Here is a 15,571-nt window from a genome sequence, read left to right on the forward strand (position 1 = left end):
AGCGTGAGGCTAGAAATGAGGGCTTCAGGGTGCAGGAGGGGGCTCTGGGCTGGGGCAGAGAGTTAGGGTGCGGGACGGGATTAGGGCTCTGGAGGCACAGGCTCTGGGGTGGAGCCAAGGATGACTGCTTTGGGGTGCAGGAGGGGTCTTCAGGCTGAGGGGTGAGGCCAAGGGATTTGGAGTGCGGGAGAGAGCTGTGGGTTGAGGCAGGGGGTTGGGGAGTGGGAGGGGGTTAAGGCTCTGGGCTGGGAGTGCTGGCTCTGGGGTGGGGCTGGGGATGAGGGATTCAGGGTGTGGGAGGGGGCTCTGGGCTGGGGCTGTGAGTTGGGGTGTGGGACGGGGTTAGGGCTCTGGGGGCACAGGCTCTGGGATGGGGCTGGGGATGAGGGGTTTAGGGTGCAGAAGGGGGCTCCAGGCTGGGGGGGGCAAGGGATTCAGAATGTGGGAGGGGGGTGTGGGCTCTGGGGTGGGGCCAGGATGACTGCTTTGGGGTGCAGGAGGGGTCTTCAGGCTGAGGGGTGAGGCCAAGGGATTTGGAGTGCGGGAGAGAGCTGTGGGTTGAGGCAGGGGGTTGGGGAGTAGAAGGGGGTTAGGGCTCTGGGCTGGGAGTGCTGGCTTTGGGGTGGGGCTGGGGATGAGGGGTTTAGGGTGCAGAAGGAGGATCCAGGCTGGAGGGTGGGACCGAGGTATTCAGAATGTGGGAGGGGGCTGTGGGTTGAGGCAGGCGGTTGGGATGTGGGAGGGGGTACGGGCTCTGGGCTGGAGGTGCGGGCTCTGGGGGTGGGGCTCAGGGTTGGGGCATGGGCTTACCTCTGGCAGCTCCTGGTCAGAGGCGCAGCAGTGGTGCTAAGGCAGACTTCCTGCCTGTCCTGGCACCAGAGACTGGGCTGCTCCCCGGAAGCAGCCAGCAGCAGGTCTGGCTCCTAGGCAGAGGCACGCACATGGCTCTGCACGCTGCTCTTGCCCGCAGGCACCGCCCGGCCAATGGGAGTACAGAGCTGGTGCTTGGGGGGTGGGCAGCGTGCGGAGCTCCATGGCCCCCCTGCCTAGGAGCCAGACCTGTTGGCCACTTCCAGGGTGCAGTGCAGGTAGGGACTAGCTTGCCTTAGTCCCGCAGCACTGCCAACTGGACTTTTATGGCTCGGTCAGTAGTGCTGGCCAGAGCTGCCAGGGTAACTTTTTGACCAGGTGTTCTGGTCAAAAACCAAACACCTGGTCACTCTAGAACAGGGGTGGCCAACCTGAGCCTGAGAAGGAGCCAGAATTTACCAATGTACATTGCCAAAGACCAGAGGTGAAAGTAAGCTGGTCCGGTCCGGTCCGGTCCGGTGTACCGGCAAGAGCCAGTACACCATGCTGGACCGCACCGGCTTCCATGGCGGGGATTGAAAGCCGCGGGCAGCCCAGAGCCCTTTCAATCCCAGCTGCGGCTGAGATTTAAAGAGCTCAGAGCTCCCCGCCGCTGCGGGCAGCCCAGAGCCCTTTGAATCCCGAATGTGGCTCCGGCAGCCAGGCAGGGGCCGGGATTTAAAGGGCTCAAAGCTCCCAGCCGCTGCAGGCAGCCCTCTGCGGGCAGCCCAGAGCCCTTTGAATCCCGGCCACGGCTCTGGCGGCCGGGCTGGGGCCAGGATTTAAAGGGCTCCCAGCTCCCCTCAGTGGCAGGAGCTCTGGGCCCTTTAATTTGCCCCTGAGCCCAGGGGGCTCCCAGCCACATCTTCAGCTGGGAGCCTCTGGTTGATTTAAAGGCCCTGGGTCTCCCAGCCACAGCTAGTGCCCCAGGGCCTTTATATCTTGAGAGGCCACGCCTCTTCTGGATGAGGCCACACCTCTTCCAGATGAGGCCACGCCCTCCTCAGGACTCCGGCATTACCGGTAAATCCTGTAAGTTACTTTCACCCCTGCCAAAGAGCCACAGTGTGTGTATATATATATATATATATATATATATATATATACACACTCATAATCATTGTATAAGTTGATAATGTATATTTATTATACATTTATAATGTATAGTTAACGATAATAACAACTTAATCTTTTACTTAGTGAAACTTCTGGCAATCTTTGCTTTTAACAATTCCATTGAAGTTTGGTTTGTGTTCAGTTGTGCTCACACGGAGCAGTTCTCTTAAGTGGCTGTCTGTCCAAACGGATCAGTGCTTGTGTAAGGGGTTGTCCCCTTACTAACATTCAGTGGGGGTGTTTTGGTTGGCTAGCTCCCAGTACTAAAAGGGGAAGGGTCGATGGTAAATCAAGACCCTGAGACTGACGGTCCCCAGGAACAATGGCGAGAGGCCAACGCTCCAGGTCAGCCTGATTGACAGGGAGGGCAGGCTAATCAGGGAGTCAGGAGGCCAGGGGGGTCCCGTCCTCCATGTGAGCTGAAATTGCCTGGGTCAGACAGAGTGGGGCCGAGGTAAGGAGAAAGCAGGGGCCCAAGCTGAGCTGGAGAACAGAGCCGTGCCAGATCCAGAGGGGCCAGAGCTGCAGCCACAGAGCCCGAGACAGCCCAGAGAGAGCAGATCCTGTGCTGGGAGCAGAGCTGCAGCCACAGCAAGAGACCCAGCCCAGGGAGAGCAGATCCTGTGCTGGGAGCAGAGCTGCAGCCACAGAGCAAGAGACCCAGCCCAGGGAGAGCAGATCCTGTGCTGGGAGCAGAGCTGCAGCCACAGAGCAAGAGACCCAGCCCAGGGAGAGCAGATCCTGTGCTGGGAGCAGAGCTGCAGCCACAGAGCCAGGTGTGGTGAGCAGTTGGGGCCAGCCAAGTGGGGGACTTTGGGCAAAGGGCCCAGTACAGAAAGACACCCCCAGCCAAGGGTCCTTGCAAGCCAGGCTGGGAGGGGGTTCTTAACCTGATGGGGGGCTGATGCTGGGAAGAAGGGTCCTACCACCCAAAGCCCGGTGATGTGGGGCCACCACCATTGCAAGTGTCCAACCCGCAGCATCTCTGCAGCACAGCCAGGGCTTGAGACGGAGGCCTGGGACCTACAAGGAACAAACTGTGAACTGCCTTGATGTCCTGATACACTGTTTGTGGTGTTCCCTGCCACAGAGCAGGGTGATGTGTTTTCCTGTAACCTTTCCCATTTTTCCTTATTCTTTTTTAAAATGAATTGTTAATTAAACAACTTGTATTTGCTTTAAATTGTATGGAATAATCAGTGGGTCAGGGAGGTGCCCAGTGCAGAGAGGGTACCCCGGAGTGGGGACACCCTAGCCCCTGTCCTAGGTGACCACAGCAGGGTTGGGGGTCGAGCCCCCCAGGAATCCTGGGCCCAGCCTTGTCAGGGTTACGAGGACTTTGCCAGACAGGAGAGTGGAAGGGGAGTCCTCGAGGGCAGGGAGGCCTCTGGGTAAAGGAAGTGGGAGCGAGGACTCAGATCCTTTCGCTAGCCCACTTCACTGGGGTAGTGCAGAAGTCAGGAAAGTTCCCCACAATAGCGGGACCATTCCCCCGCTTACACTTGGATTTCACATTTGAGTGTTGAGAAAACAGACTCACAAAGATAGGTTGAGGCAAACATCAAGATTAATTTTAAGGCTGCACTTCTAATTTGGGGTATTTATCCTTTGGTACAGATTTCCAGAAAGTGAGGGTCCTCTCTGTCTTCTGAACAGATTTCAATCTGTCATCTTCCAAAAGTTCTATTATTTCCATCTGGGATGTTGCTTCATCAGTGACTAAAGGGGGCTTCAGACAATTGGCTTCAGCACTAAAAAGGTCAATCAGAAAGCTGATCTGAGGTCTTTTCTGCTGCTGATCTTGGAATCTTTCCTCAAAACTGTCCTTAAGATCTTTAATCACACTCACATACCTAGGTGTGCTCCATTTTAGGAGTTCTGCTGCATCTGTTCAGGTCGGAGATTTTGCATTCTATTGTTTCAGGCCAGAAATTTTCCTCTATAGATTCTCGTTCTCTGGTGACAGGATTGAAATCACATTAGTGAGGCACGTTTTTATAGGCTCTCCTTCAGAGTAGGGCTTTTTCACATGGGCTATGTGCCAGGCCCCATAATAGGAGGCTAACGTTACAGTCTGCGATCAGTTGGCAAATCTCATGAAGAACTGGGCTTCTACATATGTTTGTTTTTTTCAAAGTTTTCAGTTTTAAAGTGTGGAGTTCAGAACATTGTGGGAATTCTTGATCCATATGTGCATGGCTAGAAGCGAAATGATGCTGCAAGTTTGAAGATTTGAACTGCGAGATATATGTCTGGCAAAGAAGACACATGGCCTTACCATTTACATTCAACAAAAAAGTACTTATTCTCCCACTCCTGTTGGAAGCCTCAATTTTTATCTGTGTATTTTCTTTTCTGTTTGCACCCACCATTTTTTCCCCAGAGTTGGCTCCTAGCAGGAGACGCATATTGTCTTCTTAAACAGAACATTCATATTCCATGGTTGGCTGTTCGCAGTAGAAACTGGCAAACTTCGGATGGTGTGTCCATAATATCTTAGCTGAGTAAATGCCCATTTTATATGTCTATGTGCTGACTGGGATATATTAATGTTTGATCTCAGTGACCTGTTAGGAGCTCACATTTGAAAACAACCCCTAGCGTCAATATGACAAAGAGATTGGGTGGCACCATACAGTTGTGCTTCTAGAGACCTGGCTTCAGAGCTGGATTTTGAATCACAGGTAAAATGAATTTGATGGCTTCCATCTAGTCCATATTGGTCATTTGTCCAAAACACACAGTTCAGAGGTTTGGAGCTTCTGCTTTCCAACATGGGTTTTATGTTAAATGGGGTTCTCCACTCTGCCGCCGCTTATAACATTAGCCTGGATAGCTCAGCTTGTGCCAAGCATTTAAATGGAAGTGCTTTACAAGAATGCTACCTCCCCAGATTGCTTTGCTGTTCTAACGGTTGCCATCTTGGCTGACACCAGGCATTGAACTAGGGACCTCCAAAGCTAAAAGCCCAAGGGAATAAAGTTCCCTAGGTTATAACTGTTACTGACTCCTGTCCTCGGTGGATTGGGCACAGAGCACAGGTAACGTACAGTGACCAGAGGCAGGGACAAGGTCGGGTGGCAGAAATGAGTCAGGGGGTATGTAATGAAAACATGCTCGGGCCACTAGCTGCAGAACTTCCTTTCCTTGGCTGTCCCCCTTTCCCATCTGTTTCTTTAACTACTCAGTTCTTTTCACAAGGGCTGAGTCTGATATATGCTGTTAAATTGCTCAGGCAGAAGTTTCTCTCTTGCTGATTGTATCTTGTCTGAACCAAGGATGTGTAGATTGCTTCATTGTTATGTATCCACAGTGGTTTTAAGAAATGGGCCCAATGACTCTGCATGCGGATATTGGCTTAAAATATGATCCATTACACTTTTGATTCACTACCAATCCTAAACTTTCTTGCTGCAACTGCTGCCTCTGTTGTACTGATTGCCCAAAGTCCCAAACATAAACCTTGTGGTTGTGCGTCCTGTGTGTGCTATTTTCATCTGAGAGTGATGGTGTCTAGAACAGAGACTCACAAGTTTTGCTCCATGATACTGAACAGAATGAGGGATTTTAAGCAGTGAGGAATGGGAGGGTTGCACCAGATTACGGAGGACTACAAATGTAGAAAGTCTAGATGAGAGTGAGCATCACAGGATTAAAACAAGGGAACCAGAGGGGGGCACTGAGCAGAGAACCCCAGACAGCACCTTCCACTCCAAGTGAAAGGTGCCAGCTGGATAGCTTTGGAGAGTGAAGTCTCCTATTTATCCTAGTCACCTGGTAGTTGGTGACCTGTTCAGATGAGCACAGTCAGCTCAGTTCCTGGCCAGATGTGAGCATGCATTTTGTGATGTAGACACTGTAGGTGGATTTTCAAAAGTGCTCAGCATTGGCCTAACTCTGCTTCTGGTGAAACCAATGTGAATTTTACCAATGGCATAGATAGACTGCTGCTGAGTGCTGCTGAGACACCACTTGTCTATTAGGAACTGGAGAGGGGCCATAGAATCATAGAATCTCAGGGTTGGAAGGGACCTCAGGAGGTCATCTAGTCCAACCCCCTGCTCAAAGCAGGACCAAACCCAACTAAATCATCCCAGCCAGGGCTTTGTCAAGCCTGACCTTAAAAACCTCTAAGGAAGGAGATTCCACCACCTCCCTAGGTAACCCATTCCAGTTCTTCACCACCCTACTAGTGAAAAAGTTTTTCCTAATGTCCAACCTAAACCTCCCCCTCTGCAACTTGAAACCATTACTCCTTGTTCTGTCATCTTCTACCACTGAGAACAGTCTAGATCCATCCTCTTTGGAACCCCCTTTCAGGTAGTTGAAAGCAGCTATCAAATCCCCCCTCGTTCTTCTCTTCTGCAGACTAAACAATCCCAGTTCCCTCAGCCTCTCCTCATAAGTCATGTGCTCCAGCCCCCTAATCATTTTTGTTGCCTTCCGCTGGACTCTCTCCAATTTATCCACATCCTTCTTGTAGTGTGGGGCCCAAAACTGGACACAGTACTCCAAATGAGGCCTCACCAGTGCTGAATAGAGGGGAATGATCACATCCCTTGATCTGCTGGAAATGCCCCTACTTATACAACCCAAAATGCCATTAGCCTTCTTGGCAACAAGGGCACACTGTTGACTCATATTCAGCTTTTCGTCCACCGTAACCCCTAGGTCCTTTTCTGCAGAACTGCTGCCCAGCCATTCGGTCCCTAGTCTGTAGCAGTGCATGGGATTCTTCTGTCCTAAGTGCAGGACTCTGCACTTGTCCTTGTTGAACCTCATCATATTTCTTTTGGCCCAATCCTCTAATTTGTCTAGGTCCCTCTGTATCCTAGCCCTACCCTCCAGCGTATCAACCACTCCTCCCAGTTTAGTGTCATCTGCAAACTTGCTAAGGGTGCAGTCCACACCATCCTCCAGATCATTAATGAAGATATTGAATAAAACCGGCCCCAGCACCGACCCTTGGGGCACTCCACTTGATACCGGCTGCCAACTAGACATGGAACCATTGATCACTACCCGTTAAGCCCGACCATCTAGCCAGTTTTCTATCCACCTTACCGTCCATTCATCCAGCCCAGACTTCTTTAACTTGCTGGCAAGAATACTGTGGGAGACTGTATCAAAAGCTTTGCTAAAGTCCAGAAATAGCACATCCACTGCTTTCCCCTCATCCACAGAGCCAGTTATCTCATCATAGAAGGCAATTAGGTTACTCAGGCATGACTTGCCCTTGCCATCATCTCAGTCCATAGAAGACCCTGAACTGTAATCAGTTTTTGGTCACTATTAGCCTAGGCTGGATTCATGTTGGGGACAATGCCAAGATGCATTGATTCCATTCAGAAAAGAGAGGGTTAACACTTCAGGAGCAAGGGAAAGATGCCCGCTGTTTGGCTGAAGTGCAGAGTGTGGCAGGGAAACTTGTCCAGGAGGGGAGCAGAGCTGAGGTCAGCTAGGTGAAGTAGGTACTTCTGCAGCACTCTGTGAAAAGATGTGCTCAAGGCATCCAGCCTAGGTCCCAGGGTGGAAATACTAACTAGGACAGCTCACTTTTGATGGACTCACACTTTGTCCCTAAGCCTTGTGGTTAAGCTCAGGCTGAACCAACCTTTTAGAGCAACTAGTTTAAGTTCTAGTTGAGAGAGGCTGTTGTTCTCTTTTGTCTACACTAGAACTGGAAGGTATAAATTACAGCTCAAGGAGACAGAAGCACTAGCATCCTAAAAATAGAAATGTAGCCACAGCGAGAGGGGCTGGCCACCCTGAGTACCGACCTATGGGCTCAGGCTCCGGGCAGCTAGCCCTTGCTGCTATTTGCACAGCTGTAGTTATGTTCTGTTTTCAGTGTGGTAGCTCACTCAGAGCTAGCATGCATATGTCTCCTCAGCTATGGGACCTGAGCGGTGACTGAGAAGAAAACGGCTCCACTACCCTTCCCAGAGCTAGTCAGGCCTCTACCTCATTTCTGCCTTTCAGAGAGAATTACCATACCAAAATGGGCACCAGCCAGGCCATGTCAACAGCATCATAAAGGACAGGTTTGTAGTAGAGAGGGGTATGAACCCCCACCCCAGCCCAGATGCTGAGGCAATGCCATGCTGTGTTACATGGTCTCCAGGACAGAGCACTAGCAGCAGCACCCTGATCCCTAGAGTTGCTGCAGCACAGAAAAGGCTGCAGGCTCAGCTGGCAGCAGTTAATCACTTTCTACTGGGGGATTAGGACACTTGGGTGGTAATAGCTGGGTTAATGATATGATAGCTGTAATTGGAAGGATGTAAGGGGAAGACAGGAAGTTGAGGGAAGGGTACAACATGGAAGGCTCCTGCTACAATATCTTGTTCTGTTTGTGAGAGAGCTGAGGAATAAATGTGCAAGTGGTGAAAGGGCAACAACCTGGTGTGTTTTTGATTGAGGCAGGGCAATCCTTAGGATTTATGGGGCCCTAAGCAGTACTATTAAAGGTGCCCCTATGCCCGACTTGGGGCACAACCACCACCCCCATCTGCAGACCCCCCCATTGCTGACACACACCGAGCAGCAGCCCGGGCTCACAGCCCTAGGGAAGGGACAAGGCAGCAAAGAGGATACCAAGCTCCCTGGCGGAGATCCACAGTTCCCCACAGACCCTCATACCCTCTCCCTCATGCGCATTCGGGTCTGTGAATACGGCCCCAGCCTTCTGCCTAGTAAGGAGACTGCAGCGTGTGCTGGGTGTGCGGGAGCCAAACTGCTTTTACTGGCCTGGTCATAGGCGTGGACTCCGTGGGTGGGTGCTCTGGGGCTGGAGCACCCACAGGGAAAATTTAATGGGTGTGGAGCACCCACTGGTGTCAAGCTCCCCCGTCTCTCGGAGGAGGAGGTGGGGTGGGGGTGGAGCAAGGGCAGGAAGAGGCGGGGCAGGGACTTGGGTGAAGTGGGTGTGGGGCGAGGAATGGAGGTGGGCAGGTCGAGCACCCCCTGGCAAGATGAGAAGTCGACGCCAATGGTCCCGGTGCTGCCCCAAATTTTTGGGTGCCTGACCCAGCTGCATATGCTGCATATGCTTAAGGACGGCCCTGGACTGAGGGACCATGGAAACAGGCTAGGCAGTGCGGCACACTGGGTAGCTAAAGAAGCACCTGTGACATCCTCTTAAAGCCACCTTTGCGCAGGGCATTGAGTTGGCTCTGAGCAAAAATAATTAGCTGTGCTTTTCTGACAGAGACAAGTACTGCACTGTCCCTAAAGCTCTCTGGGGAGGCGTTGTCTTACCATGGCAGGTGCCAGTGTTGGAAAGGGCAGTTTTTCAGAACAATGACTCAGATGTGTTTTAGCAGGTAGCTGCACAGTCCCGAGTTGTGTGCTGGGCCTGTTCTTTAACTTCCTTTTAGTTCAGTCTTGGAAAGTGCCTGTGGCCCTGATATTTCTCTCCTTTCAGTGGGGTAAATCAAGAGTTACCATCATTGACGTTAATGAGATTACACCAATGCAAGGGCGATGGGAATCAGGTTCTCAGTCACTGATCAAAAAGCACAGCTTACTGAAGGCCCCTCCATAGATATTTCACAGGAGTTATTTTGACCTGCTCAGTAAATCAGAGGCACCCACCCTACGCACCCAACTCACTAGGGCACTGGACTGGGCTGCAAGAGGCCTGAGTTCAGTTTCCAGCTCTGCTACTACTTTGCTGGGTGACTTCAGGCCAATCACTTCCTTCTCTATGCCTCAGTTTCCCCATCTGAAAAATAAGGAAAATAGGGACTTCCATTGTGAAGTGCTTTGAGATCTATGGACAAAAAGTGCTATATAAGAGCTAGGTATTGTTCTTTTATTCCACGCACTTCATTTTAAGTCCTTTTATGTGGCAGTGCTTTTGACCTTGTGTGGAGCTATTCCTCACTGGGGTTACAGCCAAATACTTTTGTAACATGACCAGTTTGCTGAATCCTTTTGGTGGCAAACACAAAAGGATCTAAGCTGCAAAATTTGGATCAGGATTTCAAAACCATGTCTGGAAATGTTCAGCAGCTGCAGGCTTTTGCATGAGGCTATTTGCAAAGTTTAGCTCTATCTACCTATGAGAGTTTGGCTTCAGATTTTGAGCTATACAGCCATTACATTTCAGAGGTGTTTGTGTAACAATCCTTATGTTCAGCACTGCTGGGGATTCAATCAGTGAAGCCTGATTTTTATTACATTCTTCTTGTACCAATGTTGGACCATAAGGCAAAAACTAGTATCTTCCTTCCCTCTCTGTCGCTTGCTGCTGCTTCCATCTATTCTACCCTGCTTGCCATGTTCTTAAGCTTTCTCTTGGGTGTACCATGTCCTCATTTCCTCACACCAGCCAGTTTCCACTTGACAGCTTCATGTGGGAATCTGTGTGTTGGCATCCAGTGTACCTGCCCCAAATATGTCCAGTGCTTCCTTCTATTTCTAGTGGAGATGAGCTGCTGGCCGGTGACTTCTTGGGTCTCTTCTTGGTGATAGTCTCTTCATCCAATGCTGAGAATCTTTCATAGGCACTTGTTTTCGGAGTGAAGTCTGAGTTTAGAGATTAATTCTTCTGTTGGGGGGCTGCAGCAGACCATATGCTCTGTGAATCAGGCAGAGTGAGGGCTGTGTCACATGCTGAATGAGTTGCATTTGGATCCAGGATTTTGGTTCTTGCCCATTTGCAGTTACCAGCTCTATGTGGAAATCTTGCCATGTCTCTGCTGGAGGCTGGTGTGGAGAGATTAGGTGCATGGTTTCCATTAGCATGTTTGATTCCCTGTCCATGCTGGAGCTAAAGCCCTGTTAAACTCAGGCTAGTTACAACCATGTTTGGAAATGGCAGACAAGAATGGTTTTGCCAGAACTTTGACAGAATCTGATTGGGTTAAGCAGAGCTCTGCTCTCATTGTGGAATAATCTTTAAATGAAAATAACCCCACTCCCTTTTCTCGGTCCCCCAAATCCCAAAGGCATTTGATCTAGTGGCCGTCACAGGCATGTCTATACTAAAGAATCCTGCTGTTTGGGCAAGGGGGGAAATCTAGCGCTTCAACCATTGTTGAAAATGTTTGTCCAGCTAGCATTGGCAGGGCCAAATGAATTCAATGCAGCAAAGCATGGGTGACCCCTTTGTTCTAAAAGGGGTGTGACTCATGCTTCCTTACAACTGGTGTTGAACTCTATTGACCCTGCTCACTTTAGTAGAGGATCACTTTCAATATTGGTGGAGGGGAAGGGTGGGGGAGCAGGGGACACATGTTTTCAAGTGTAGTCACTGATTGGAAGGGACAATGAATCCACTAGATTCTCTTAAAGACGTAAAGTGTGGCACTGTTTGCTGGGGAAGAAGAAATTATTTTTCTGCGATTGAGGTATGATAGCCTCCCTTGATTTTATTTTCCTCCTATTCGTTCTTATTGCTGAAGAAGAAATGTCTCTAGTAAGCAAGGTCCGTTGGAAAGATGGCAGGCATGTGTTTAGGAACCAAACAAGTTCTAACCAGTCTTTGGGGCAGAAAGAATTTAAGACCTGTGTATCCACTACTTTGTATAAATGTGCTGATGCACAAAACAGAGGTAGCTATACTGAACTGGGAGAAAAAGAAAAATGTGGACAGGATAGAGCATAAGATACCTGCATATTTAAGCAACTGATGAGGAATAATAACTGCTTTTGGTCCATTAACTTGTGTATATATATAAACTGTAGTTTCTGTTTGCCATAAACCATTGTAATGAACTGGCTTGTGGCGGGGGGTACTGTCTGTTTGTGTATGTGCATACAGCGTAGCACAGCCCTCTTCTGGACAGAAACTGAACTGCTTTATGTGTCATAGACCCTATGCTTCTAAAGCTAAGGCAGATTCTCCTTTGGCTCAAGAGGGAGGGGCCTATGAGAAGGCGCAAGGAGATATGAATTCTATCCCCACTGTTGCCTGGAAGTTCTGACTGACCACTCTAGCTGGTATAATGACAACTGCAGTCTTAGGTAGCCATGGGCTTGTGTCAAGAGATTGCATGTGATTTGTCCGCAGAAAACCATTGAGTAATCTTTCCAACAAACCCTTAAGGAGAATGAGAAAGGAGTTGGCCAATAATGAATCTAGGCACTGTGAATAAAAGCAGTCTGCATTATCCCTTATGTTTGTTCTCTTTCACAAGCAGTGTGGCATGTGAGTTTATGAAGACAGATTTGGCAATATGGAAAACATGTTTAAATTGTTACGAAACAGGAAGCATGGGCAGTCAGATGCTGCCAGTAGCTGGTTAGCCTGTTCTCTCTAGGGTTACAGATAAGAAGATGAAGAAGGATCTTTACTTGCATTACAGGGCAAAATATAATTAATCCAAGGGCCATCTGCCTCCATTTGTAGGATCAGCATGAAAGATGGGAGCAGTGTCTTGTAGCAAGAGGAAGGGACGAGGACTTAGGACTCCTGAAGTCTATTTGTAGCTCTGCCACTGATTTGCTGCCTGACATGGATGGCCATCATGTCACATGTTTGTGCTCAGTTGCCCCACTGGTAACATGTGGATAGCTCACAGGCAGGTTGTGAGGCTTACTTTTAAAGTGTGACTCCACTTTTTTGATAAGCAACTATGAAAATGGCAATTGGGATCCCACTTTTCCTGTCTCCTACTGACTCCATATGAAAAATGCTCAGTTTCCAAGTAAAATGATGGTTTTCTAACCGCCGACCCTGCAAACTCCCGCTGGGATCGGAGAGTCACACTGGGTGCCTTCCTTTCCAGGAATCATCTAAAAAAGTATCTACAGGCTCAATTATGCTATCAAGGACACTTGTGTTACTTACTGTCTTCAAACTATGCCCTGTCTCAGTGACACCTGTAGGGCCCCCTTACCTTCAATAGGTTTGCACAGGTGTAACTAATTGGAATTTAACAAGCCATTCTGTCACTGCTGCCCAAGATGGAAGAGACTCCAGCCCACTGGCTCTACAGGTCTACCACGAGTAAGAAGCTGTAGAAGAGTTTGATATACACAGTGAGAAGATCTAGTGAGTAGAAGGGGCAATTTTTGTAAGGTTATTTTTCAGAGTAGAATCACATGCCAATATTTTGCACTTCAACTGAATCTTAATTTAAGGATCTCTGAGCACTTCACAAACACTCAGTCTTACACCCTGGGACCTTTCATAGGAAAGGGCTATTAAGGGATCATTTCTGCTCCTTGAAGTGCAGCCAGTTCTGGCGTGGAACATGGCAGCTATATAACAGAGCTCAGCAACATGACATAGAGGAAGTGAAGAACTGTTGTTATGTCCTTTACATTGTGGGCAAGCCTTTGGGTGCTACATGAGGACTGAGGTCCCATTGTGCTGGGGCCTGGATGAACACACACAGTTCCTTCTTTGAAGCATTTACATTTCACGCTGGCTGAAAACCTTCCATTTAAACTTTTTTTAAAAGGCAAAAATAGTTTTTTGATTAAGTGGATTTTTTGTGTTTAAAAACCTTTCCATTGTTGTTGAAATTTTGGGGGCGGGGTGGTTATTGAAAAACTGAAAAATAAAATCAGTTTCTAGCAACCAAAATCAGGAAACTTTGTAAGTTGACTTATTTTCAGTTTTCAACTGAAGTGAAAATATTTGACAAAACAATCAATGAAAATGGAAAAAATAGTTTGACCCCGTTCCCAAAGAGCTTGTCTTATAGTGTAACATGGACAAAGGCTAGGAAAAAGTGCTATAACAGACGAGATTTGCCTCATGGCTGTAGTAGCCACATGCTGAGTCACTGTTGATTTGTATTAGTGTTGAATCTAGGAGCCCAGTCATGGACCAGGACCCCATGGTGCTAGGTGCTGTACAGACAAAAAAAAGACAGTCCCTGCACCAAAGGCCTGGATTCTTGAAGGTAATGAGAGTTAGGCACCTAAATGGAATCAAGAGCTAACACTCTACATGGAAGACAAGAGACAGCTAGAGGGAGGCAGACAGGGAGTACAAAGAAACAAGGAAGCAAAGTGGTCAGCATGACAGTCAGTGGTCTCTGCATACCAGCAGCCTAAATGTTATCAAGGGTTTGGTTTTTTTTGCAGGCAACCTGCTGTTGCTGCTGCTGTTGATTTTAATTGGGAGGTGCAAAGGCAGGGGTATGGGAGTGGGAGAAGGGACTCTGGGGGTAGAGGGGAAATAGGGGAAGGAAAGCCTGGCAGATGGTGAAGAGCGCAGGGGGTTGTGAGGCTGGCAGCAGAGTAGAGATCAAGAGGGGCAGGGAGGAAGATGGGGCAAATAATCCAGAATGCTCAGTTAAGACCTGTAGTTAGGCCAAGTGTAGGCACCCAACCTGGAAAATAGCCAGGGCACTGGGATTAATACCCCCTCATGACAATTACTGGGGATCTGTAATGAAAACTTGTGGTCAGCTGGAGGAGTGGGGGCTCTCTCTCCTCTGAAAGGCAATTTAACTAAGAATTCTATCCACATAAAGTGCATTGTGGTGAAAGGGGCTGTGGAAGAGCAAGTGATATGGTGAAATGTCGAGGAAGTAACAGGCTCAGGAGCAGGAACTTTGCCGAAGCAACAGGTAAGGGCATGCAGAGTTTCTTGGCAGGCTCTGCGGACTCTTTGTGCAGAGAACATGTTCTGGGCCATGTCAATTTGCATAGTTCCCTGAAGAATTCCATAGACACTCCCTCAGGGAGTTGGGCTCTCTCAGCCTCTCCCATCCTGCTCCGCACTGCACTCAGCCTTTAGAGCTAGAAAATAGACACCAGGAAGATCTGCTACAAAGTTTTCAGAGGGTGGCAGGATCTGAAGGCTCAGCCAAGAGAGATCCTTGTTATTCAGCCAAGACCTGAAAATGTGACGCCCTGTGTGCAGTGCATGAATGTCAGTGATCTCATGGGGAAATGCATCTTCCATTACACAAGAGGCAGCATGCTGGTTTGTTTTCACACCCACCCTAAAGGTGGCCGCATTTCAGTGGTGCTACAGGTAGTACTACAGAGGCTGTGAAGTGCTATGGGATACAAAGTGCTATATAAAACTGAAATTGATGTTATCTGTGTGAGGGGTTGGGTGAACTATGGTATAAATGGGATCCATTGCCATTATTTTCTCCTGCCTTGTGGAATCACACTTGGGGCTGTGGTAGCTTTCTTACAGAGTTCTGTTTATCCTCCTCCTCCCCCAGAAATCACAAAACCCTTTCATCCTGCCAGCAGGTAGTACAAATAGCAAGATGACTGATCAACTGACTGGGACAGTTTACAGCTTGCTAATAGTTCTTCCTCTCCTGTGCCCTATAAATATGGAGATCAGACTGAAGGGCTCCAAAATAGGTACCTGGACACATCTCAATGTAAGAGTTGGTTTTGGAGCTAAAATACTTACCAGGCATTCCCCTCCCGTAGAGAGCCACAAAGATACTCCAGAGAAGCTGCTATATTTTCTCTGACTCAGTGGTGGGAAAGCTGCAGCCCGTCAGGGTAATCCGCTAACGGGCTGCCAGACAGTTTGTTTACATTTGCACGGCCGTCCACAGCTCCCAGTGGCCGCAGTTTGCTGTTCCTGGCCAATGGGAGCTGCAGGAAGCAGTGGCCAGCACGTCCCTGCTGCCCGCACTGCTTCCCGCAGCTCCTATTGGCTGGGAACGGT

At 49.0% G+C, this 15,571-nt stretch overlaps 1 protein-coding gene across 11 annotated transcripts in view; it reads left to right on the forward strand.

Annotated features, from left to right (window-relative positions):
* Positions 1 to 15,571, forward strand: part of ZNF185 (zinc finger protein 185 with LIM domain) — a 139,317-nt gene that overhangs the window by 21,291 nt on the left and 102,455 nt on the right. Inside the window, exon 1 of one of the 11 annotated variants that reach the window (XM_039486983.1) lies at positions 12,871 to 12,967. The exons of the other annotated variants lie outside the window; for them this stretch is intronic. The gene's annotated coding sequence lies outside the window, so the exon portion shown is untranslated. Of the gene's footprint in view, positions 1 to 12,870; positions 12,968 to 15,571 lie in introns of those variants that run through there. 11 annotated transcript variants of the gene reach the window in all.

Source organism: Mauremys reevesii, linkage group 9, assembly GCF_016161935.1.
Source record: "Mauremys reevesii isolate NIE-2019 linkage group 9, ASM1616193v1, whole genome shotgun sequence".
NCBI classification, from domain to species: domain Eukaryota; kingdom Metazoa; phylum Chordata; order Testudines; family Geoemydidae; genus Mauremys; species Mauremys reevesii.